The 26,288-nt window shown below is 58.1% G+C and overlaps 1 protein-coding gene across 5 annotated transcripts in view; it reads right to left on the bottom strand.

The window, feature by feature from the left end:
- GSE1 (Gse1 coiled-coil protein) overlaps positions 1-26,288 on the bottom strand; it is a 511,516-nt gene that overhangs the window by 287,256 nt on the left and 197,972 nt on the right. The window lies entirely within an intron of this gene.

Raw genomic sequence — 26,288 nt, 5'->3', positions numbered from 1 at the left:
CATGCCGCTATCTAGCCCACACCCAGGTTCAGGGCTGTGCAGGCCCCGTCTGGAGCTGGAACTGGAGCCGTCCTGGCCCGGGGGTCACTCGCGGTCATTCTTAATGGCTCTCCTCCCCTGTCCAGCTCTGTCTCCACCAGGGAGTGATCTATGACCCCATTACTGCCGAGGCCTCGGAAGGGCTCCAGGATGGATGGCCGGCTGCCTCGCGAGAGCGGGGAGGCGAAAACACGTGCAGGTGAAAAATGAACTTCATCAGACTCCCCGGGTCTCATTACCATCTGTCAGCAGCCAGGCGCTGGCTCTGTGGGGCCGTGGGACCTGCTGGGTGCGGAGGCTGCGGACACTCCTCCTCCACCAGGGGTCTACCTCAGCCACAGCCTCCGCTTGGCCTCCTGCCCTGCTCCCCAGGGACCCAGAGGAGGAGCTGTCTGCCATGGGTAGTGGTGGGAGGCAAGTATTTCCCACAGCCCAGACTCTGTGTGGCTGTGAGTCTCTGTCCAGGCGTCTGTCTCTCCCTCTGCATGGTGACTCCAATAGTGGGGGCCATACCATGCTCTTCTGGGAGCCCTGGCCTCACACACAGATGGCGTCAGGGGCAAGGGGCAATTGAGAGGAGCCCTGCCCACACCTGGACCAGAGACGCACAGCCGACGTCACTCCCCCGTCTCCTCCCAGCCTCCTGCCCCGGACAAGCAGCCACAGGCTAGAGGCTCCCACCCCAAAACACCTGCTGAGGGTGCCCTGCCCCAGGCACCCATCCCAAGCCCCATGTGGCCGGGCCCAGAGTGGCACAAAGGGCTTCCTTGGCAAGAACAGACTTGTCTCCCGACTGGCAGAGCAACAGGGCCCGGGGCAGGTGACGGAGCCGGTGAGACTTTTATGATGGGAAGCGTTTCTGAAAGCATCTGGCCCAGCCGAGCCGAGGCCAGGGTGGGCGGGGCAGGGGTGCCCAGCATGCTAACCTGCTGGGTCTGCGGCAGGCTGGATGGAAGGCCGGATCTCCTACTCGCCTGTCTGCTTGCCTGAGGGCCCCCAGGGTGCAGAAAAGCCCAGCAAGACTCGGACATGCCTGCTCTGTGTGTGTCCCCTCCTGGATGCTGGCACTGGAGGAACTGTTTCCAGCCCTCCACACCTCCATCAATGCCTTGTCCCCTCAGGAGAGCCTGGGCTTCATTAGCTGGAGCTCATCAAGGTCTCTGAAGAGTAGGGCTAGGAGGCATCCAGAACAATCCACCCACACGCCTGGCCGAGAGTTCCCAGCCCTTCTGTGGGCTGAGCCACCGCCTGCACAGGTCCCAGCTTGCAGGAGAAGGGAAAGTGAGGCCCAGGGGCAAGGAAACCTCCCTCACAGTCGGCACCACGTGTATAGTCCTGGTGCTGCACACACCGCAGGACCCTCTGACACATTTGGTGAGGTCTGGGATTGGCGCTATCCTTGGTCCCATGTATAGATGTGGAAATGAAAGCTCAGAGAGGTTGAGAGAATGGTCTGAGGTCACACAGCCAGTAAACAGCAGAGGTGGAAGGAAGCCGGAGCCCTTGTCCCATCTGCCATGCTACAGGCAAGGGGGAGGTTCTCCAGCCCTCCCAGGACGGGCCGCTCGCCACCTGGCCACATCCACAGAGAGCAAGGCACGTGTCTGTTTCTCACTCCTCTTGGAGAGGGTCTCTGGGGCCCCCATCAGGAAGCCTGGGCTAGGCAGTCCCTGCCCGTGTTCACAACAGCACCTCCTTCTCCTCCTCTGAGTCTGTGCCCCGCTATGAGGGGAGTGTCATTGACTGTACATAGCAAGGCCCGAGGGTGGAGGGAGAGGTGCTCTGTGGAGCAGCCTGGAGAAAGGAAGCTCTGCCCATGTGGATGTGATCACTGGCCTGAGCTGTATTCTGGAGGGAAAGCCCAAGAGGACTTGAAGCAGTCAGGGGTGGCGGTCAAGCCCTGTGAGGACGGCCCAGGATTGAGGACAGCAGCTTCTGGGCCAAGGACACAATCCTGTGGACCCCATGCCACTGGCCCAGAGACCAGTGGTCCACTCTGACCCCAAGCTCTGCAGGGAAGAGGCCTGTGTGGTCCTCCCACCCTCGGCTGGATGACTTCCTGCCTTCATGGGGCCCCTTTAATGGTAGACCCCTCTTACCCCTGCCAGGGTCAGCCACCCTCACGAGCCAGCCACTCTCTCCTCCTGGCCTCTGCTCCCCTCCCCAAGCAGATACCCATGAGGCAGTTAGAGGGAGGCAGGAAGAGTCCATGTGGTTGGCTTCTGAGGAAACTCACAGTCACTCAGGCTGGCCTGGAGGAGGAGGAGTATGAGTGTCAGAGAGAGACAGAGAGACGCAGTGGGGGGTGTGTGTGTGTGTGTGTGTGTGTGTGTGTGTGCTGGGAGCTCTGCGTGTATGTTCAAATGTGTGACAGACTGTGTGTACATGTGAATGTGTATGTATGTACAGAGGCTGTGTATGCGTGTCTGCATGTGTGTGAGCGTATGTGTGCCATGTGTATGCAGCTGTCTACTGCGTGTAAGTGTGTATCACAGTGTGTGTGTGCTGAGGACTGTGTTCACGTTTGCATATGCATGTGTGCTGGGAGCTGTGTGTATGCTTAAGTGTGTGACAGGCTGCATGTGCATGTGAATGTGTGTGTTTATGTACAGAGGGCTGTGTGTGGATGTGTGTGTGTGCAAATGTGCACTGTGTATGCAGGTTCTACTGTATATATGTGTGTGTTATAGTGTTTGTGTCAAGAGCTGTGTGTGGGTGCATAGGCATGTCTGTGCACTAAGACTGTGAGTACACACGCGTGTGCATGTGTGGGTGCAATCGTGTGTGCCCAGGTTGTGTGCACGTGTGTGTGAGTGTGCATGTGTGCGCACATGTGTGTGCATGGGTACGTGTGTGTGCATGTGTGTATGCACAGGTGCATGAGTGTGCATGTGTGCATGGTGTGTGTGCATGTGTGTTGTCCGTGCACATGTGCATGTGTGCATATGTGTGCATGAGTGTGTGTGCATGTGTTGTGTGTGCATGCATGGGTGTGTATGCATGTGTGTGCACGTGCTTGAGTGTGCACATGGCTGTGTGTGTGTGCCTGTGTGAGGTGCCATGCTCCCGATGGCCTGGGGCTTCTACTGTTATCTGGCAGTGCTTTGACTTGGAATCTGCTTCCCTGCTCCCCATTCTGTCCCTCCCATCTCACCCAGTATCCCTGGGCGTGGGCTCCCAGCCTGGGCACAGGCAGGTACCCCCCGCTTTCAAGGGCTCTGCTGTTGCATCGGGAAAGTGAGGGGCAGGCCATGTCCATCTTCCCGGGGCCCCTCCCAGCTGTGTGACTGGGAGCGATTTTACCCAATTCTGCACATTTCAGGGGCAGCGGGTCACTGTGTGGTCTCTGAAACAGAGGAGCCCTCGTCCAGGGCCTGTGGACCTGATTAGCCTTGTGTGGGAAGCCAATCCCGTCCCAGAGGGTCTGGTGATGACAAGGGGGCCATCCCTGCCCCCACCACAGTCAGGGTTTGCAAGTAAAGGAAGGGCCCAGACACAGAGATAAGGGTGGGCTGGAGAATGACCAGGGCAGGAGATCAGGCAGCGGAGATGAGCCATCGAGGGCCGCCTGTGCGAGCCCCGGGCCCCAGCGGCGATGTGTGGCCAGGAGATAACCACATTGCGTGGGGGTGGCTGCCCGGCCAGCTCAGGGCCGCATGATTGATCACAGCGGAGGAGCCAAGAGACCACAGGAGATCAGATCAGCAGAAAGTTGGGGCTCTGTGGAGCTCCAGGAGACCTGAGAGCCGGCTTGGCTGACAGCCTGCATGCCTGTTATTTACTCCTGGGCCTGGGACCAGACTTCCTTAGGCACTCCGTGAGCAGGCCTGGGAGCCTGGCCCCAGCCCGGTGAGATGCCCCGAGGCGGGTGTCAGGCAGGGGACCCTGACAGGGAGAGGCTCCCCCTCCAGCTTGCTTTGCAGTGACATTTCTCTGTGAACAGATGCACCAGCCTCAGGGTCACCCAACAGCCTCTTGAGGGATGGTTTGCACAAAGGAGGCCTCCCAGGCCCTGTAACCCTGAGAAGTGGTTCCCAAGGGTCACTCAGAGCTGGTGGTCTCGATGCCAAATTACTACACTGACTAGTGAAAGCCAGCAGCGTCTGGCTGCCTGGTTCAAATCCTGCCTGTCAAACCCAAACAGCCTCAGTTTGCTCATCTGTAAAACGGAGATAACAGTACCTCCCTCTTCGTGATGTATGAATATTAAACTGGCACCCAGCAAGAGCTACGTATGTGTTTGTTAAACAAAATGAAAAGAATACTGTGGCCTTTCAGATCCCCTCCGTGGGGATTGATACCCAGAGGAACAGAAAACAGGTGTTCAAGGACCCATTTGCACCTTATGTTCCCAGCAGCATTCTTCACCATCGCCGAAACTGCGGACAGCCCAAGTGTCACCAACAGAAGGACGAATACGTAACATGGGGTCTATCTACACAATGAAATATTATTCGGCCATAAAAAGGGATGAAGCTTTGATTCAGGCTGCAACGTGGATGAACCTGGAAGACACCACACTGAGTGAAAGGAACGAGACACAAAAGGCCACAAACGGTATGATTCCATTTCCGTGAACTGTCCAGAATAGGCAGATTTATAAAAACAGAAAGTAGATCGATGGTTGCCAGGGGCTGGAAAGGAAGGTGGGGGAGTGAGGAATGGCAGAGCTAATGCGTCTGGGATTTCCTTTTGGGGTGAGGAAATGTTTTTGCACTGGACGGAGGTGGTGTTTGCGCAGCACTGCGAAGGTACTAAATGCCACTGAATTGTTTGCTTCCAGTTAGTTTTGTGTTACGTGAAGTTTACCTCAACTTTAAAAAATTAAAGAAACATGCATTGCAAAGACTTCGCCAGAGCTCACCGGGTTCCCACGCCAACTGGAAATCCACAGGACCCCAAATAAAATGCGAAGACCAGGGAGAAGGACGGTCTGCTAGCTTGGCAGGGCGACACTCCCTTCAGCCGCAGGAGCAGCGGAGGGCTGTTTGCGAGGCTGGATGATGGATTGGGGCTTGATGCAGGACCCCCAGTGAGTATTAATTAGATCTAATTAGGTCCGGGGCCACGCCAAATGGAGCCAATTTGTTAACCTTGTTTATGTCAAGATTTCAAATAGCTATGGTCTAATGCAGAGCACAGATCAAATCTCTGAGATGCCACACTAAACCTGAACCATGAGAGATGGGAGGCCTCCCACAGAGGGCAGTGTCAGGGGCTGGGAGCGCCAGGGTGGCAGCGGGCGGGGGGGTGTCCTCCCACCTCGCCTCACCCCTGCTTCTACCGTGTTTGACCAAATGGTTCCCTACGCTCCAGATTCATCACCTGCAGAACAGCAGGGTTGGCCAGGGGCTCAGGGAGGATTTAGAGGGTGGTTTCAGCATTGCCACAATTTAGAAGAGGCCCTCGAGTGCCACCTCCTCCCCTCTTGGACTTGTCTCCCTCTGTCTCCAAGAAGACCTCAACTACTCTCCTTTGCATCTTGGAATCCTTCAAGTCACAGCCTCCGCCTCTCCTCCTCTAGGGAGCCCTCCCAGACTGCCTCGGCCACGTGCCCTAATCCTTGGGGTATAAGAGCCCTGCCTGCCCAGCCGGACTTGATGATCCCTGAGTACAAAGGATCACAGCTGTTCACAGCTATGGTGAATGTCCAGGTTCAAATTAGTGAGTTATGGCCCTTATAACCCATCAGAATGTTCTAGAAATGGTAATGCTTGGTCTTCCCAAGGCCAAACACCTGCTGTCCTATCCTTGGATTTGGAAATTAAAGCCCCTTTGGCCACCACGCTTGGCAGGGCAGGATTGGGGTCTTGGTAGATGTTGTCTGGGGATCTGCCTGGGGCATCCTGGCATGGACAGGCGGGCCAAGGGGCCGGCGAATGGCTACATCTTAGAACCAGCAAAGGTCTTCTCCTTCGTAATCTTGGACCAGGGAGCAGGAGCTAGGGGAGGAGCACAGCCATCTGCTTCCCTCGACCCCTAGGCCATGGCCACTGGGCTCTGGCAGGGCCCAGGATCCAGTAGCAAAGGAAGTACACATCCAGGGCTGAGGGGACTCCAGGACTCCTGGCGCCCCTGCAGTAGCCTGGCAGGGAGCAGCGTCCAGGCCCAGCCATCTGACTTGCAATGGAGGGAGGGGCCGCAGGAAAATGTCCCCCAGGAGCTGGGTTGCTGCTTCTAAGTAAGACCTCAGATGGTCCATGAGAACCCAGAGGTCCCAGGAGACCTGAGCCATGCTCACCATGGGGTGAGGAAGGAACCCATACGTGGAAGCACCTACTATGTTCCAGGGAGACCTCGAATCTTCTCAGGAGCAGGGAGGGGTCTGCGGGAGAAGCGGTGAGGAAGACCACTCCGTGTTCTCCCTCCTACATGTGACAAGGCTTTCCCGAGGGCCGCTGCACGGGGCCAGGCACCATTCTAGGCACTGGGGGGATGGAGAGGAGCAAAACGGATGGAAACTCTGGCTTTCTGGAAGCTGCTCAGCTAGTGTGGACACCAGACCAGGAGTGGAGTTGATTGGTACAACACACTCCCTCTGCCAGACGGCACTGTGTGCTAAGGAGGCCCAGGGAGGAGGGTGCTGAGGCCCGGGGAGGGGCGGCCATCACGTAAGAAGTGGGCTGGGACCGGGAAGCCCAGGGAGAAGTGGCTCTCTGGGGAGAGTCCAGGGAGATGGCAGCTCTCTGAGGAGGGTCCAGGGAGATGGCAGCTCTCTGGGGAGAGTCACAGCAGCTCTCTGGGGAGAGTCACAGCGGCTCGCTGGGGAGAGGTGCATGGCTCTGTGCATGGTGCAGGTGGTAGATGGCTTTGCCCAAGGCTGTCTGGCCAGTGAGAGCCAGAGCCGGGATCTGAACATGAACCTGGACACTTTAATGCTCAAGTCCTCTGGCGTTTGCAAGAGTTGGGGAACATCCAGTTTGGCCACCCTCAGTACTGGTTCAGGGAAGTTCTCAAGTGGAGGAGAGGGAGCAACGGCAGAGCCGGGAGGAGACCGCAGAGCGGCACGGGGGTAGCCAGACGTCTGGGGACGAAGCGGGGAACGGGACTGGCAGTCACTTTCCATCCCCAAGTTGCCTGTCTGGCATTGCCCAGAGAGTTGGGGCAGGCACAGGGCTGCAGGGGGCAAAGGTTCACCTGGGCCTCGGTCTCCTGGTCTCCAAGATGGGTCAGCAACTGTGCCTGCCTCATGAGAGCCATGGGAGGATTCAAAAAATGAATCAGTGCAAAGTGCGCCAAGCAGGGCCACCCTGTCTGGTGAGTACCGCACGTGGGCACTGTCGTGGTGCTGATTATAAAGAGGGAGAGCCTGGGGTCTCTTTGGCCTGGGGGGAGTCAGGGAGGCTGAGCAGACTTCCCATGGCCCACAGCTCCTAAGTGAAAGGCTTCCCGCCTCCACCCTCCCGCACATGCCCACACTGCCAGGGGCAGGCTGGGACCCCTGACCGCCTCCTGGCACACAGAAGGGACTCTGCCCGCAGGAGGCTGCCCCAAGCCACCCGGCCTGGAATGGATGGGCAGGCAGCCACATGGAGGCCACCGTCCCAGCTGAGGGAGGGGCTGGCGGGACCTGAACATCACGGAGTCCCAGAGGGGAGTCTAGAAGCTTCTTCTTTCCCAACCCACCCAGAGCCCGCCACGGAGGAGGGAGCCCTGCCCCCACTGGCCTCCTCAGCCCTGTCCCGAACCCTGGCACTGGGTGGTGGTGGGGGGTGGGGGTGGGGTCTGTCTCCAGGAGACGCGGCTGCCATTCCCAGGGAAATCCACTTGACCACGTGTTCCTAAGCCCAGGGTGCAGATGACGGAGCCGATAGAGCCCTTCCTGGAGACAGGGCTGTCTGCAGAAGGCCAAGATAAGGCTGAGCGGCTGCCCAAGGAGCGGCCGGGGGGCAGCCGGGCCCTGTGGTTTCCCCTGTACCGGGAGGTGGAGGCTGGTGCGGACGAGGGTTGGGGGCCCATGCCCTCCCCCCAGCTCCTGTATGTGTGGACACCAGGCCATCTGGAAGGCCGCCCCCAGGGAGCCTCCTGTTGCAACCCTGCCCGTGTTTACAAAACCAGGGCTCATCCTGGGCTAGGCCTGGTGCTGGCCAACCCCGGGGACAATAGAGGGGAGCCCCAGCCCCCTGCCTGCAGGACCTCCAGGTGTCACAGGAAAGCGGAAGCAGTGGCTTCTGCCCAGGGCACGTGGGGTAAGAACCGCTGCTCACGCTTGCTTACTGTTCCTTCTCACAGTGCCCCCACCATCATCTCATTTAACTGCCTCCGGCCCTACCACATATTCTATCAGTCCCTCCTTCGTTCAGATAGACAGCTAAGGCACAGAGAGGGTAGGTAACCTGCCCAAGGTCACACAGTTAGGAGAGGTTTCCATTGACATCTCTTTCCCCAGGGATCTGAGGGAACCAGCAGCGCAAACCGAAGTCCTTGAGTTAAAAATTTTATTTCTTGGCAAGGAGGGCCAGGAGCCAAGAGGGAGAACAGGCCAGACCCGAACCACTGGGGGCTGTGCAGCATGGCACCCTGCAATTCAGACACTGCACAGATGCCCGTGTTGAGTGGGATGCGTGAGACACCCAGAGAGATACACAGAGAGATGTCCTGTCCCCTGAGGACAGAAACGGCTTCCTGCAGCCCCCAAATCCTCACACCACGTGCGGCCTACCAGGGGTACCCTGTCATCCACAACTCTGCACACACGTCAATCCTGTCAACATTCCAGACTTACAATAAAAAAAAAGGTGATCCGAATTCCAGAACCAAAAATCAACACGTGGTCGGTGAAGGTGGGAGGCAGGGCTGGGTCACTCACACTGGGCAACTCCAGCCACACGGCCGCCTGCGACTGCGCAGTGTGCAACCTGCACAACAGGAGGATCCGTGGGGTAACACGGGGCCATCTGTGCGGTGTGGGGAGGGGTGTGCAGAGAGGCCTATGGCACCATGGACACACTCTCTTCCCAGCAATCCTTGCTGTCCTGTCCTCCCCCCACAGCCCCCACCTCCATCTACCAGCCCCAGCCCCCTGCTCTCTGCCCAGCAGAGCCCCTCTCATCCTCTGTGTATCAGAGGCACCTGTGGCTTGGCAGGGCCTGTGCTGAAGGCTGAGGGCACAGACATGGCGTCCTCTCTCCCTCTGGGCTCGCCTCCAGCTCCCAGCCGCTGCGGTGACAGCCTGCCTCCCACGACTTCAAGAACAGAGCCAGGGCTGTGTTCCTGTGTCCCCAGCCAGGACCACACGCCCGGCAGGCAGGCAGGGAGGGCAGAGCCCTCATCCCACTCTGCCCACACCACCCGGCCACAGGCTCTGTCTGTGCCCAAATCTGCCATCAAGGAGCCAGGAGGCGGCCAGACCAGCCTGCACAGCCACCGAACTCACCCCAGTCCAGCCCTCAAGGGCCGGGAGCAGAAGGGCAGGGCCCCAACCGCTGCGGTAATCCTAACGGGCAGGGACACTGTGCCAGGAACCCAGGCTCCTCCCCAGGCCTAACCGAGGTCGAGCTCCTCCATCATCCCCATTTCCCGGAGACAGAAACTGACACTCAGATGTGCCTTCGGGGTCTGGTTCCTGTGCCTCTCTGCGGACCATCTCACCATGTTCTGCTTGCCAGGGGGTGCAGAGCTTGTTTGGGCTGGGGATGAAAAGAGAGAAGCCTGGAGTTTGCACCTTCTTTGGTGGGGGTGGGGACCCTGAGGGCTGGGGGCAGTTGCTCAGGCCCAAGAGAAATCCACGTAGCAGGAGGGAGGCCAGCTCGCAGTGTGGGGTCTGGTTCCCTGTGGGAATTCCAGCTTCAGAACTGCAGGCTGCAGCCAGGCCCCCGGCACACCTGGGGCAAATCTCACACCTCTCTGGGCCTCAGTTTCTTCACCTATAAAATGAGGCGAATGGTGGAGCTGACATGCGCACGAGAGCTGGCATGCAGTAGGCACTTAATAAATGTTCTTTCCCTTCCCGTGTCCCACTTGGTGAAGGGGAGAGATTCACAGGGGCCAGGGTACTGGAGGTGGGCAGCGCGGCTGCGGAGCTGCCCCCAGGAGGGACGGGCAGGCCTGTGCAGTTCCCTTGCCTGTGCTGGCCCAGCCTGGGCTCATGGCGCTCTAGCTGCTGCCTGGGAGGTGCCCGGCAAGGGAAGACAGAGTCAGAGGTGTCCAAACTCCAGTCTCCACTTCAGCTACCCCTATACCTGGTCGAACACCAGCAAACCCACCGCTTAAGCCCTGCATGGCCCCAGGCAGGCCTGGGGTTCTCAGGGTCCTGGCATCTGGCTGCCCCACACCCCAGCAGCGCTGGCACCGCCCAGCTGTGGCTCTTTGTGACGCCCGCTGCTTTCTAGATATGGGGGCTGGACTGGGTCCCACCTTAATGGGCGCCCTGGGCCTGGTGAGGATGAGGCGGGAACCTCCCTCGTGGCTGGGGTCCTGCTCACCTGAGACTCCTGCATTGCTCCCCACCTGGGGGAAGTGGGAGGGCCAAGGCATGGGCTCTGGGTGGCCGGAAAAGGCACCTGGGGCCTGGGAGGTGACACTGGGATCCAGAAGCTCCCAGGCAAGGGGATTAGCAATGACAAGAGTGACAGTGACAGGCAGGGTGCTGGCAGCTCGCACAGCCTGAGCTGGGTGTCCTGAGGGCCTCGAACCCCAACTCACTCTATCCCCACAGTCTCAGCCAGTGAGTGGCTACTGACTCCCCTTAATGGCCGGCAGCGGTGCACAGAGGTTAGGTGGCTCATCCAGGTCACACAGCAGGGAGTGGCAGCACCAGGATCGAAACCCAGAATGTTGGGGCCACAGCCCCGTTTTCCACCATGACACTCGGGGGCAAAGGGGTGCTTGGGACAGCCTCGGCCCTACAGGGAAGGCACAGTGTCACCATCGCCAGGAGGAGTGACGAGAGTCCTTGTCCCTCATCTGTCTTCACCCCACAGAGGATGAGGGCTGTCTGGCCTCAGTGAGGCAGAAGGTGGCCCAAGAGGAGGTTGGTAAGGATCCTGAAACCGCCTGGGTGCCTCCCCTCCTCCACAGCCCTCGCCAAACCAGAGGCTCAAACGCGTCCACCGGGCCTATCCACCCTCCACTCCCTCCGGGGTCATGGGCCTGGCTGGCTGCCAAAGCTATTGTCTCCACGCTACTGCCCTCAGCCTGGCCATGGCAGCCACATGCCCTGAGACCTGTACATCACACCACAGAACACACTGGGAGCTGCCTGTGCGTGAGCACACACACACAAACACACACGCACACACCGACACATATTACACACTGAGAGCCACACACACACCCACACACACAGAATCATACATGTGCACACAATAATGCACATGGACGCAGACACAGACATGCACACTGACACACTACATACTGAGGGCCACACACAACCACACGCATGCACACTGACACACACTGCACACCGAGGGCCACACGCGACCACACAAGTGCACACTGACACACACTGCACACCGAGAGCCACACGCTACCACACGATGCACACTGATACAGTACACACCGAGGGCAACACGTGCATACCAACACAGCACCACACACACTGAGAACCACATGTGCACACAGACACACAGGTACACAGATGCACGTGAACATGACAGCTGTGGACGACCATGCACATACACACATGCACACACTATGGGGCGATGGGTAAGGCGCCACTGACTTGACCTGACAGTGCCGGGGGGGAGTGGGGAGGGAGGCCAGGCGGGTGCCTGGAGCCTGCCACTCATGAAGGAGACACAGAGACTGGCCCTGCCAAAGCAGTGGTAACCATGGGGCACCGTGGGGCAGGAGCACAATCACCCTGCCCTGGGCAGACTCGGGGATCCAGGGTCCCCAGGCCTGGTGGGAGGAGAGGGCGGCCAGCACTCATCCATTCACACTTTCGTCCCTCCGCCCACACGCACCCACCTGTTCGCTCCAGGACCTCCCTGGAGCACCTGCTCTGAGCGGACTCTTCCAGGCTACAGCCAGCACACCTGTGGCCCTCCCAGACACTCACTCCGGACTAAGAGGACACGCAGTAGCGATGCGGTCACTGAATCCCTGCTATCCATAGTGCCCCAGCCCATCCTCCCAGGTGCCCCGGGAGGCAGCTGCCGCAGCATCCCCACTTCACAAATGGGGAGACAGGCTGAGCTGGAAAGCAGCAGACGGGGAGGAGTTCTCATCCCCTCCCCTCCTCTGCTCTTCCCTCCCTTGCTTTCTTTCCATTTTTTGTCTGTTTTGTTTGACAAGAGAAGACACCAGAGACACTCAAACAAACAGCCCATGATAGAAGACATCAGAGAAGGCGCCCCAACAGCCTGGCTATTTGAGACAAAGGGGTAGAGGGAGAGCGCGCGAGAGTGGAGGATCCCAGCATGGAGCGATCCATCCCCGGAAGCACCTCGAGGCAGCTGGGACTGCTACCGCGCACCTGGCACCCATCCTGGTGGACGAGGAGCTGGCCTCCCATGGCCACAGAGGCTGTTGCTATTGTTGACACCTGCCTGTCCCGGCAGAGGACCTGGGCCTAGAAGGCCACAGCCCACTGCCCTCCTAGTCAAAGCCATGTGGGTGATTCTGGAGAACTTCCGCATGTCTCACAATTTAGAGAACATTTTCCTAATGGGTGGACTTCCTGTAACTGAGGTCGGGATGAAAGCTCTGTGCCACATGGCCTGGCTTTGCAACCCAGCTCTGTGACTCAGCCGACCAGTGGTCACTTGTCCCCTCCTCCTCAGCCTTCTCATCTGGAACAAGGGGGAGGAGCCTGCCCACCTCCCAGGGTATGGTGAGGCTTTGGTGGACTGGTGCCCACCGAGGGTGGTGAAGAACCTTGGTATACAGTGAGTGCTCACTAAATCCCAGTGGCTAGGGTCCTCATTACAGTACAGATGAGGCGCATGGAGGAATTGGGATCTGGAATCTAAGACCCAGAAGGAATATGGTCTCTTCTGACCTCCAAAGACTCCCTGACAGGTTGCACGAATCCTGTTTGAATACAGTCAGGGATGGGGAGCTCACTACCTCGCAGCCAGCCCACGTGCAGAAGGGCATGGGGTGTACATGACTTGCTAATGTGTGCTTGCCACTTGGTAGTGTGTTCCTTTTTTTTTTATTTTTTTGAGAGAGAGTCCAGAGTTTCACTGTCACCCAGGTTGGAGTACAGTGTACATGATCTTGGCTCACTGCAGCCTCAACCTCCCAGGCTAAGGTAATCCTCCCACCTCAGCCTCCTGGGTAGCTGGGACCACAGGCATGAGCCACCATACTCTGCTAATGGTTTCTATTTGTCTTTTTTTTTTAGAGATGGGGTTTTGCCATGTTGCCCAGGCTGGTCTGAAACTCCTGGGCTCAAGTGATCTGCCCACCTTGGCCTCACAGGCACGAGCCACAGTGCCCGCCAGGGGTTCCTTCTTAATGAAATCAAATCCATCTTCCACAGCCCAAGCCAGGGAGTGCAGGGTCTGGACCACAGTCCCGCGGTATCTGTGAAACCAGCCATGATGGAAGAAGCATGGAGCGATGAGAAGGTGAGAAGCCCCTTGCACCCCACCTGGTAAGGAACTAGGAGCGCCAGGGCTTTGGTGTCACCTGTGCTACACACCTGTGCCCTCCTGGAATGTCCGCAGAGGCAGAGCCCCCTCTGCACGCTTCCTCTCCTTCTCTGCCTGTTCCTGCAGCCAGGCTCCTGGCTCCTCTCCCAGCCCCTCCTGCCCTTTTCCTCTCACTTCCAGAAGCAGCAGGTAGCTTGGGAGAGGGTCATTCAGGTTCTAAACCTGGCACTGTCTAGGGCTGCTGAGCAGCCTCAGTTTCCCCCTCCATGGGAAAGGAGGGTGGGATTCAGTGACCTCAGAGGGCCACCTAGTACCCAGGGGCCCAGTGCTGGGAGGATGGAAGGCACCCTGAGCTCACCCTCAGGTGTCTGGTGCCAGGCTCTGTGCCAGCTGTGCCCGGTAAGGGTCTGTGCACAGTACAATAGGGGTAACAGCAGGAGGGGCAGCTGGGACGTGCCCAGGGAGTGCCCAAAGGGCTGTCAGCTGTGGCCTCAAGGCCCTGCCACGCCCCCTTAGAATCCTAACACCTGCGCCTGGGCACTGGGGCTCAGAATGGGGCCATTATGCCTGTCCCTGGGGTCACTGTCCCATGGTTCAGCACTCACGCTCCACATCTGCACCCATGCAGCCCCTGCAGCCAGGACGCACACCCTCACCGAGCCACAGCTCTGCCCTCTGTCCCTCCTTCCTATCTCAGTCTTCTGTCCTGGAAGTCTGGGCACTGTCCGAAGACCTGCGCCCGGCTCCTCCATGGCGCTGGGTGGGGCCATCCCTGGGGACTCACCCGGAAGGAGCACTTTCCACTTGGGGCTCTTCTGGTCCATGAGCACTGCCTGGCCCAGCCCCTGGCCCCCCTGCCCTGGCCGGGCAGCCCGAGGAGCAGCGGTGGCCTCGGTCATCAGTCAGCTCCCCTTGGCCTGGGGAAGGAACGAGGGGGGCGGAGCAGCGAGGCGGGAGGAGAAGAGGACGCCTCCGGCTCCCTCCCGGCCCAGGCCCACAGCTCCGTGTGGGGCGCAAACTCCCGAGAAGAGCGCGAGGGCGTGGAGCACGCCGCAGCCAGCCGCTGCCGGGCGCAGGCCCTCCTCCTGCCCTCCCAGCCTCCGCCCCACCCTGGCACAGGCCGCTGCAAGCTGTACACAGGAGCCAGGCCAGCTCAGAGAGTAGCGGGAGCTGGGAGCTGCGGCGGCCACTTCCTGGCTTCCCTGTCAACTCCGTGGGCAGCAGAGAAAACCCAGTTCCCAAAGGGGGTCACACAGAGTGATATCCCGCCCAGGTCACACCCATGAGCTCGCAGAGTTCTCCAGCGGCACACACTGAGTTCCCACCCCAGGCCTCCCGCAGTGCCCAGCCCTGGGTGGTGGCCTAGGAACTCACTCCACACAGAAGCAGCCGTCCTCATGGGAGGGAGGGAGAGAAGGAGGGAGGGAAGAGAAGAGGGAGGGGAAAGGAGGAAGCCCACCATCATTGCTGTATCCACCTTCAGGTGCTTCTCCCCTGAGGGGCCTCCTTTGCCCTACTCGGGTCTGGGTGCCCAGTTCAAGCAGTGCTGCCTCCTCCCTGGAGCCCTCCTGGGTTGCCCCGTGCTGTGTTCTCTGCGTCTTGTGAGAGCCCATCTTAGTGTATTTGGGGATAGATGGGTTGAGCAGTGACCAGAGGTGAGCACCATGGCTTAGCTGCTTTAGGGGCAGGCAGGGGCAGAGGGATGCCCAGTGCACTGGAAGGTGGGGTCGGTTGGCCATCTGCTGGGGTGCGTTGCTCAGAGGCTAGGGGAGGAGCAGAGGCTGGCTGGGTCTCTAGGGTGAGTGCCCTTCCCAGTGCCCAGGGACAAGGTGGAGGCAGCCCCAGGGTTTGGTTTTGGCTGTGCATCCAGGGTTTCACTGCGCCACCTTCTGGGAGAACGCTAAACTGCACCCAGAACCTCCTGGGTCCGGCCAGCATCCAGCCCCTGCCCTGCGAGGGTGGCGCAGGGACTACCTGGAGGGCTGCCCTCCCAGCTTTAAACTCGGGAGTTACTAACTGAGGCCACCCTCTCAAGGGGGCTCCATCATCAGCCCCGTGTTCCCAAGGAGGGGACTGACCCGGGATGACGCAGAATGCACCCCTGGGGCTGAACCAGGCCGTGGGGCCCAGTCTGCCCCTGCAGAACGACTGTGAGGCTGAGGGACCAGTCCCAGCAAAGCACCTACAACTGTGCCTGGCACACATTCGGCGCTCAATAAATGACTAATCGTGAGCATGGACACCATGCCCCAAAGGCTCAGCCAGCTCAGCCCAGCCAGGGAGAATGTGTCAGGTTGTATAACAGCCCCAAAAGACATCCACATCTAATCCCCGGCGTCTATGAAAATGTCACCTTCTATGGCAGAAGGGACTTTGCAGACATGAGCATGAATCTTGAGATGGGGAGAGTATCCTGGACTGTCCAGGGTGCTGAGGGGCATCTAATGGGGTCACAGGGTCCTTGTAAGGGAGGCAGGAGTGGGTGGTGGGAGATGTGAGAACAGGAGCAAGTAGGGGCTCACGCCTGTAATCCCAACACTTGGGGAAGCCAAAGAGGGAGGGCTGCTTGAAGCCAGGATTTTGAGACCAGCCTGTGCAACAGAGTGAGACCCCATCTCTACAAAAATACAAAAATTAAGCAGGCGTGGTGTCGCATGCCTGTAATCCCAGCTACTTGGCAGGCTGAAGTGGGAGGATCGCTTGAGACCAGCGAGGTCAAGGTTGCAGTGAGCCGTGATCGTGCCACTGCACTCCAGCCTGGGCCACAGGGTGAGATCCTGTCTCCAAAAAAAGGCAGCAGCAAGAGGTTAGAACGATGTAGGAGATGAAACGGCTCCTAGAAGTGGGAAAAGACGAGGGAACAGATTCTCCCCTAGAGCCTCCAGGAGGAGCCAGTCCTGCCCACACCTTGAATTTAGCCTCGTGAGACCCGAGTCAGGGCTCTGACCTCCAGAACTGTAAGGAAATAAGCTTTTGGTTTAAGCCACCAAGTCCACGGTGACTTCTTACAGCAACACAGAAATAATATGACTAGGAAGAGTGCTGTTCCCAGACACAGCACCCGACTCACAGCAGCTGCTTGGTCAGGACCCGCTCCATGTGCTCAACCCAGGGAGCTTGCAGCCCTCCCAGAACCATCCATGCCCTAAGGAGGAGGACCCATCACACCCGGGTGACCGTGAAGTACCCTTGACCCCAAACTAATCAGTCTGGGAAGCCCCCTAGGGAAAACAGGGTGGTCTACAGCTGCTGGAATTTTATTTTAAACTTTGTCATCATTTCAAATGGAATTTTAGTTTAGTTTAGTTTTTTTAGTGACAGGGTCTCACTCTGTCGCTCAGGCTGGAGTACAGTGATGCAAGCATGGCTCACTGCAGCCTCGAACTCCCGGGCTGAAGCGATCCTCCAGCCTCAGCCTCCTGAGTAGCTGGGACTACAGGCATGGACAACCATACCCAGCTAATTTTTAAGTTTTTTGTAGAGATGTGGTCTCACTATGTTGCCCAGGTTGATCTCCAACTCTTGGGCTCAAGTGATCCTCCTGCCTCAGCCTCCCAAAGAGCTGGGATTACAGGCGTGAGCCACCATGCCTGGTGGGAGCTGTATCTTTCAGAGAAGGCATTTAGGGCTGATCTAATCCGTTGTGAAACAGGCGGCAGGAGAGCCAAGGCTCTCCCCCGATGCTCCAGTGGCCTTCAGAACTCTCCCAGCACAAAGAGTTCTGCCCAGACAGGCCAGAAGATCGACTCCACCCTGGGCCCTGGAGAGAGAATGAAACTTCTGGAATGCAGTAAGAACCTGCTTGGAACATCAGCTCTTGACCCAGGAAACTTGGGAAGATGTGCATCCTCCGTGCTTGGAAGAATCTTAATTTCCGGTGGCTCACGCCTGTAATCCCAGCACTTTGGGAGGCTCAGGTGGGTGGATCACCTGAGGTCGAGAGTTAGAGATTAGCCCGACCAACATGGAGAAACCCCGTCTCTACTAAAAATACAAAACACAATTAGCCGGGCTTCGTGGTACATGCCTGTAATCCCAGCTACTTGGGAGGCTGAGGCAGGAGAATCGCTTGAACCCAAGAGGCAGAGGTTGCAGTGAGCCGAGATCGCGCCATTGCACTCCAGCCTGGGCAACAAGAGTGAAACTCCATCTCAAAAAAAAGAAAAAGAAAAAAAAGCATCTTATTTCCTCTTTACATGTCCCCTCCCCTGGTCATGTCTCCCAGCAACAGCTGACTTAAAAGCTTGCATTCACTCAACAGAAGTTTACTGAACACCTATTACGTGCACTGTACCACACACTCGAGAGATCACGAGGACAAGGAGCCATGGTCCCTGCCTTCATGGTGAGGGTAAGCATGCCAGGCACTGGCTGCCTCAGGGCCCTTGCACATGCTCTTTGCTTGGCCTGGAACTCTCTGCCAGATGCCACCGCCTTAGGCCTCTGTGACCACCCGTTTAAAGCCACGACCTCAGGTCTCTGTGTCCCCTGCCAGTTTCTTCACAGCCCTCCCACCACCCGGCATCACTCCTTTACCTGCTCATTTGGGAGTTATCTGCCTTCCTGTTGAACGAAAGCTCTCAGGGCAGGGGTTGTGTCTGCTGTGTGCCCTGCTGTGCCCCCCGTGCCCAGCATGATCTTTGGCACACAGGTGATGCTCAATGAACACTTGTGAACAAAGGCACACATACGGCATGGTAGCGGCAGAGATGGACGTGCCGTGCCGGTAGACAATCAGAGCTCGGTCAGATCGGAGCTGTGGTGAAGTCGCAAGCCAGGAGACATCCCCAGCTCTCCTGTGGTGTCTGCTCCCACTTAGAAGGTCATGGTGAGGGCAAGGGTGGCACTCTTCAAACCGTGTAAACCCACAGTGGTGCCAAACGGACCAGCCGAGGTCCCCGGAGACATTTGTTTATCAGCTTGGACTGGTCAAAGGGAATGAAGGACAGTGAGTGGGCAGAGGCCACGGCAGGGTGGTGGCCAGGCGGGCCAATGCACGGTGGCCCCTGCAGAGACGGTCTGTGCCTGGTGACATGGCTGTGTCCCTGGGGTCCCTGGCACTGCCCCTGGGACGCCCCACCCTGAGCTCCAGAACAGCCACTCCTGCTACTCAGCCAGTCTCGTCTTTTCCATCTAAAATCTTTATCACCAACTTATTGGGAAAGGAGTTCCAGTTTAGGGTAAACAGACCCTCTAAACAGCAATTTTGCCAGTTATAAAGATCTGCTTTTATTCAATGCTTGGTTTATTGTTTTTTCAACTTCCCAAGTTAAATTCTCTTTTCTTTTTTATTTCACACAAATCTAAACCAGTCACAGACAGACACACAGAGTCACATGCTAGCAAGAGAACCAGCTGAGGGAAACCAGATCCCAGTAAGTAGGAGAGCAGGAAGCAGAGGGGAGGGAGGGTCTCTAGACCCAGCATGGGTAAGTCCCTGCTAAATATTCCAAGAGGCTCCTGGGGAGAGATCCACTTACAAGCAAACAGCCTCTCAAGGCTGCCTGGGCTTCTAAAGCTTCCTGCCCCGACTTGCAAGCTCTGCACTCCCAGCATTACAAGAAGTTCCCGAGAAGATAAATAGATTGGTCGCGGAGAGGGAAACAGACTATGGATCCCAGCTCAGCTGGAAACCTATGAAGAGAGACTGAGACAGAGCGGGTGACATGAGCCAGGAGGCAGTCATGCTGCAGAAGGGCCAGGGAAGGGGGGGCTCCTGTGCAGAGCTGGAGAAGCTGCAGCCAAATCCAGCCCCCCCGTGCCCTCCGGAGCAGCTGCCGCTTGGCAGTGGGGGCAGAGCTCTGGGAGCGCCTGGTGTCAAAGCACTCGGCACCGGAGCCGCTACAGGCAAGGCTTGCCAAGGACTTCTGGAGGCCAGAGCCAAGTACCCAAGCACAGTCCCGCCTTCCTGGCGATGGAGGCCGGAGCCCGGCTGGGAGCCCATTTGCCCAACAAAAAAGAGACAAAAGCCGTCCCAGGGCCAGGGTTTCTGGTGGTCACCAGCTCTCTCTCGCTGCCAGGGCAGGCCCAGCTCACACATTCCCATGTGCCAGGCAAGCATCTGATTCTTGAAACCCCATCATCCCCATTTTACACATGGGGAAACTGAGGCACAGGGCAGCTATCTGCCACACAGCAGAAGCTCCAAAGGAGCAGAGCCAGGTTTTGAACTCCGGGAGAGGGAGTCCAGATGTGCACACCAAAAGCCATCCACAGCCTAGTCACTCCCAACGAATAACTGATTTCAACACAAGGCTAGACGAGACAGTGGAAATGAAGTCGCTGTAGGCTACTATAAACCTTCACCTTCTACAAACCTTCACCTTCTACAAACCTTTGCTTTCTACAAACCTTCACCTTCTAGGCAACGCACATGGACGCACCCTTACAGCCCTGTGGTTCCATCTACTGAATGTGGTCCCCAGGGGTGCTCCCCGGGCTCCAAGAGATCCTCAGCTGCAGGTTGAGGGGCTGAACCCCAAGGCTACACTCTGAAATGAGCCTGTCTATACTTGCCTTCTGCTGGCTTCCTTCTTTCGTGTTCCCAACTTGACCTTCTGGGAGGAGCCAGGTGAACCAGCTGCCCCTTTCTCCGCCGGGAAAAGAGGAGAGTGAAGGTGGAGGCAGAGTGCAGGAGGAGTGCGTCTGAGGTGCTGTCTGCACAGACAGGGCTGAGGCCATGGCCCTGGGCACGTGCTATCTCAGGCGGGTTTCTCAGAAAGAGACAGGGAGAACAGGATGCCGTGATCTCTAAGGCTGGGCTCCCGGGGAGACTGGGGGCGGGTGTGAGGATGCAAGGGTGACTTCAGACAGAGCCCGGACCCCAGCCCTGTCCCAGGGGAGCTCTGGAGGGTGGGCAGCTCCTCTCTCCAGAAGTAAGGGGCTTCCCACCCCACAGTTGCCAGTCACTGATTGCAAAGGGCTGCCCCGAAGATGAGAGCTCCCGGCCCGTCCTACAGAGCAGCTGCAGGGACCTGAGGACAGTCCTTCAAAGACAGCCTCGAAGACAGCCAGGGGCTGCCTCAGAACCACAGTACACAGGAACCACGGAGGGCGTGCAGAACTGGGAAGCGCCTGGGCAGTGCGCAGACAGCCTCCGACCCGTGCCATCTCAGGGATCGTGGAACCGTGGATGAACTGCCTAGCAGAATGGCAGGGCTCGGCCCCTTCCGCCGGGGACAGTGCTGCTGGGGAGTGGCTGCTGTTCTGCTCCCCTCGAATCTGGGTGGGGCATGAGCTGGTCCAGGCCAGTGGGAAGTGGGCAGGAATGGCACACGTCACCTCAAGGCCACAGCGGGAGAGCATCTAGGGGTGTTCCTGTATCTGTTCCCTGTGCCCGCTGGTGATGGGACATCAGGGCACTCTGGAAGCCCCGAGGAAGCAGAGACCATGGCTTGAAGAGAATCCGGGATCCTGAGTCACCCAATCAGGAAGACCCACCGTGAACCCCGGGACTGTCTGTTACAGCACCGGGGGTGCCTGCCCTGACTAATGCAGCTGACTTTATAAACGCTGTGGCTGCAGGCTAAGCATAAGCTCCAAAGATGTCTACATCCCAATCCCTGAAGCCTGTGCATGCGCCACCTTACCTGGGAAAGGGGGATTAAGGTTGCTAACCAGCTGGCCTTGAGACGGGAGATGGGCCTGGATTAGCCATGTGGGCCCAGTGCAGTCACAGGGGCCTTCTAAGTAGGAGAGGGAGGCAGGAGAAGAGGAGCGAGAAGGAGGTGTGACCCGGAAGCAGGGTCCGAGAGATGCTGCGTTGCTGGGTTGGAAGGTGGAGGGAGGGCCGCAAATCAAGGAATGTGGGTGGCCTCCAGTCAAGGAAGCTGCAGAAGGCATAGAACAGATTCTCCCCTGGAGATCCCAGAAGGAACAGACCCTGCCCACATTGGGATTTTTGCACAGTGAGACCCACAGTAGACTTCTGACCTCCAGCACTGTAAGAACTATGTGCATGAAAGAGTAATGAGTGTTGTTTTAAGCCACTAAGTTTGTGGTATTGTCACAGCCGCCATGGGAAACGAACACAGACCTCTTCCTAAGTAAGCCCTTGCCATGGTGGCTGGCAACGCAAAAGTCACAAGAGCAGGCAGAGGGAAGGGACCTTCTGGGCCGGCCCAGAGGCTAGAAACGGAGGGCACGATGTGTCTTCTCCAGCAGCTCCCACCCACCCTGTCAGCCCCCTCCTCTTCTCCCCTGCCCCACCCACTGTCCCAGACCACAGGGAGAGGCTGGCTTTCCTTTCCTCAGGTGGCCAACAGAGGGCAACTGGTGGTGACAGTACCTATGGGTAAACTGAGGCACCACATGGGAAAATCAGGCTTTTGCAACTGCACCCTCTGGTGGGAAAACAGCTCAGTGCTTTCATTCTCTTGATTACCCTCACTCCCTCCTTCCTCTGCTGTGTGTGGACGCCTCCTGGAGTTGTGCAGTGTGCACTCTGCACAGCCCTGCCTGGCAGCCCTCAGTGCCTTCTCAGTGTTCATCCAGTATCACTGACACCATGCTACCAGAAGGATTTTATTTTTACCATGCCTATTCACTAGTCAGAGCAGCAGAGCCCAGGAAAGGTCCTGAACCTTGAGAAGGCTCCGTGGCCGGGAAGTAGCAATGCTAGGACTTAGAGACTTCGACCTGAGTCCAAGCCCCTCCCTCCTATCACCAACCAGTGCTGCTTCTCTCCCAAGGCAGCTGCAGGCAACACAAAGATACTTGTTCTAGGGAAGCCTGTTCCCATCCGCTGGTGATAAATTAGCAGTGTCCTCTCAATAGATTCTATACTGCACGCGATGGCACATGAGAAATGGGTCTTCATTTGACTAAAGGCCGAAGAGTACTGGAAAGAGATGAGCTCGAGTGCTCGCCCGCCCCAAGAGGGAAGGACACACATCACAAGGTTTCGGTTGCACCCTTCTCCCAGCAGCTGGAGATGCCTGCTCAGTCCATTTGGGCCTTGCCTGCCAGAGGAATCCCAGCCCCAGGGGTCCCCAAGGCCTTCACAGAAGGGCCGAGTCCCCAGTCCTGGAGCTGTGCTCCCCGCAGCCAGCAAGAGGCCACTTCCCAGATGGCCACTGCAAATGCAACACCTGGGAACCAAAGCTGCCCACAAGGTAAGAGCCTGGCCAGCCACCAGGAGCCTTTGCCCGGGAGTGGCCCCACTCTGGACACGGCGGTAGCCCCATCCGACCGTAGTGACACAAGTCTGATAAGCTCTGTGGGCTGGCCTGGGAGTCTGGGACAGCAGGGAACCCAGTGTTACCAAAACTCATCACCGCCTTCCACAACAGACACAACCCCTGCCTCTGGGGGAGACCAAGGAAGCTGACGGCCATGTGCTTCCCTGGGGGACTCGGCCCAGGTCCCAGCTCAGCACAGGCTCCTCCTGTACCTGCTTCCTTTCCCTGGCAAAAGCTGCTGTCCCCACGCACAAGGCATTTCCAGGGACGTGGGGGTCAGAAATGGACTGCCCTGGGCGGTTACAGTTCCTCCACCTGCCCTGGCCACCCCCACCGCTGGGAAAGGCCCCTGCCCCAGCCAGTGCCAGGGTGGGACCACCATGTCAGGCGCCAGAGAGACAGAGAGGGCAGAGAGCGTCAGTGCCCCCGGGGCCGTGGCCTGGGAAGAGGGAGACGGGGCTGTGGTGGGGATGGGCATTTGGAATGTGTCTCCTGTGTGTGTTTCTGTGGTGTGTGCTTACGTGTGTGTGTGAGACAATCTTGATGCCTGTGTGTACCTGTGTGTGGGGGGGGTCTGTGCCTGTCTCTGTACCTGTGTGTGTCTGTGTGCTTGTGGGGGGACTCTGTGTATGTATCCATGTGTGTACTGCATATGTGTTTGTGAGTCTGTGTGTGTATCCACCTGTGTGAGGATGTTTGGCTTCTGTGTGTGTGGCTGTGTGTGGTATGTGTGTGGTGCAGACAGGCTCTGTGTCTGCCTGTATATGGCCCTGTGCCTGTGAGTCTGTATATCCACGTGTATATCGTGTGCTTGGGAAAAATCTATGCAGGTGTGTGTGCGTCACGGGTTTCTTTGTGTGTATCTGCGTATGTGCTGGGTCTGCCCGTGTGTCTGCATATCTGTGTGTGTGTGTGTGGCCTATGCGTGCACCCGTGCCTATGCCGTGTCTGTGGGCTGTCTCCGAGTGCCTGCTTTCCTGTGTGTGTGAGTGTGTGTGTGTGCGTGTGTGTGGCCTATGCGTGCGCTCGTGCCTATGCCGTGTATGTGGGCTATGTCTCTGAGTGCCTGCTTTCCTCTGTGTGTGTTTGCGTGTATGTGCTGTGTCTGTGTCTGTCTCGTGCGTCTGCGTGTCTGGACGTGCCCCCTCCCCCTGCACCCGCCCCACCGCCCAGCTGGCAGTGCACAGCTGGGCCCGGGAGACTGCGCCCGCCCGCCTGTCGGATGAGAGGTGGCAGGTGTGTAATAAACCATTAGTCACTGTCATGTTTCTGAGCAGCAGTGGCTGCCCAGGCGGGGCCTGACTGTGGGACACGCTCTTGGTGGGTCTCTAGCTGGGGAACTGCCCGGACTTGGCAGCAGCCTGACAAGGAGCAGCTGGCAGACGCAGGTTCGTGCCCTGGCCCCACCCTACCTGCCCCTTCCCGGCCACAGGGCAGGGGCTCCTGGCTTGCCAGGTCAGCCCTTATTGCAGGGACACTCACGGGGATCCTCCACAACCTCTGCACCCTTCTTGGCACCACCAGACTCTCAGGCCCTCGCCCCTAACTTCCCTCGCTGTTACACAGTGAGTCACAGCAAGGACCTGCTGATGAGACAGATTCTTTCCAGGGACCTGGTGGCCACTGGGACCAGGGACTCAGGAGTGACCAGATCCCAGGGACTCAGATGTGACCCAGGTCACATCCCCAAAGGTCTCCAAAAAGGGCTCCTCTTGGAAATGTCAGTCTGAAAACTCCTGAATTAGTTTTAAACTTTTTTTAAAATTAAAACAAATATTTTTGAGACGGAGTCTTGCTCTGTTGCCTAGGCTGGGGTGTGGTGGCACAATCACGGCTCATTGCAGCCGCCTCAACCTCCTGGAATCAAGTGATCCCCCCACCTCAGCCACTCGAGTAGCTGGGACCACAGGTACATGCCACCATGCCCGGCTAAATTTTATATTTTTGTAGAGACAGAGTTTCAACTGGGGGTGGCCCAGGCCAGTCTTGAACTCCTCAGCCTCCCAGCACTCAGGGAAGCAGCCTGGTGTGCCCGGGGTGAGTTCGGTGCGGGAGCCAGACTTCAGGGTTCAAGCCCCATCCCCCTCGCTCAGTGCTGTGTGAGTGGAGGCAGATTGCTCAGCCTCTCTGGCCTGCAGGACACTGTTTCACTGACGGAGGAGGACATGTGTCCTGACATGAGTGGGGAAAAGGCTGACTTGGTTCTTCCTCGGTGTCCAGACCTCTTCAAGCATCTTACAAGCATCAGCTCACGTGGCTGCCACGAAAGCTCTACTAACACCTACTATCATGGCTCCCACTTACAGATGTGAGGACAGAGGCTCAGGATGGCTCATTAATTTGCCAAAGGTCCCTCAGATAAGAAGTGGATGGGCCTGCTCCCCCAACCACAGCCAAACTCCGCCTAGGAGTCCATCTGGGCCTTGTTCTGCTCCGGAGGACTCTGGTTTCCTAAGGCCTCTCCTGTGGCAGGACTCTGCCCAAAGCTGTGGGAGAGAAACGGTGAGAACCAGGCAAGCTGCCTCCTCCTCGGAGCCCTCCACCGACCCGTGAGCCCCCAGGCCCGGGAGGACGCATCACCAAACAGGGGCACCCGGACTACCCCAGGCACAGGGGAACACTGGTGTCCTCCTCTGACTGAGCCTCCCCTGGGGACGTCCTTAGTGACAGGTGAGTGTGGACCCAGCCTGAGCTGCCACCAGAGCTGAGCATCAGAAATCACAAACAAATCCCAACTCACTGGTTCCAGCCTGCACCCTGAACACTGAGGGTACCAAGGCCTGTCACAAACACGCTCGGGTCCTGGCTGAGTTAATCTCCACACCTGCCCCGTGAGCCAGACACTCCCATTAGCTTTCTTCTCATTTCCCAAATGAGGAAACTGAGGCATGGAGCAGGGAAACTCACTTGTCCAAGGCCCTTAACCATTCCTCCCTGACAATGGCCTGGCCTCTGTGATCAGGAACTCTGTTTAGCTGGCTCAAGGCAACAGCAGAGCAGGTCCTCAGACAGGGTGGGGCAGTAGTCCCTGCCTGGCCTGCTTTGTGGCCTGACCACCCTGTCCTTACCTGCCAGTGTCTGGAAGCCCTTCAGAGGGCTCAGCGACCCTGAAGTCCCTGGCCAGTCCCTTCCCTCCACCAGAGCCTACCACATGAGAAACAGGTCGGTATTGGGGTTGTCCTGCAGATGGAGGTCCCAGATCAAAGTCCAGAGCTTGGGGGATGGGCCAGCTGTCCCCGGGTCCCCAGCAGTCCCCTGTCTGCTCATCTCCTCTCCAGCTCGGCCCAATAACATGCGGTGCTTTGGACCCACTGCCCTCACTGTGGTTGGCTCCCGGGGCGGGCTGGGCTGGGGGTCTCAAGTCTCCCATCCTGTAGGGCAGTGATGGGGGCGGGACAGAGCCTTGACCACAGCCCTCTGGAGGGTCTTGCTGACGAACCTATGGCCTAAGGGGTGGCTTCAGGACGGGGCCATAAAAACGCATCACAGAGGTCACCGAATGTCCAAGCCCAGCCAAAGGGTCTGACCT

This window comes from Macaca fascicularis, chromosome 20 (assembly GCF_037993035.2).
Source record: "Macaca fascicularis isolate 582-1 chromosome 20, T2T-MFA8v1.1".
Taxonomy (NCBI): domain Eukaryota; kingdom Metazoa; phylum Chordata; class Mammalia; order Primates; family Cercopithecidae; genus Macaca; species Macaca fascicularis.
This window is presented reverse-complemented; position numbering and strand designations above follow the sequence as displayed.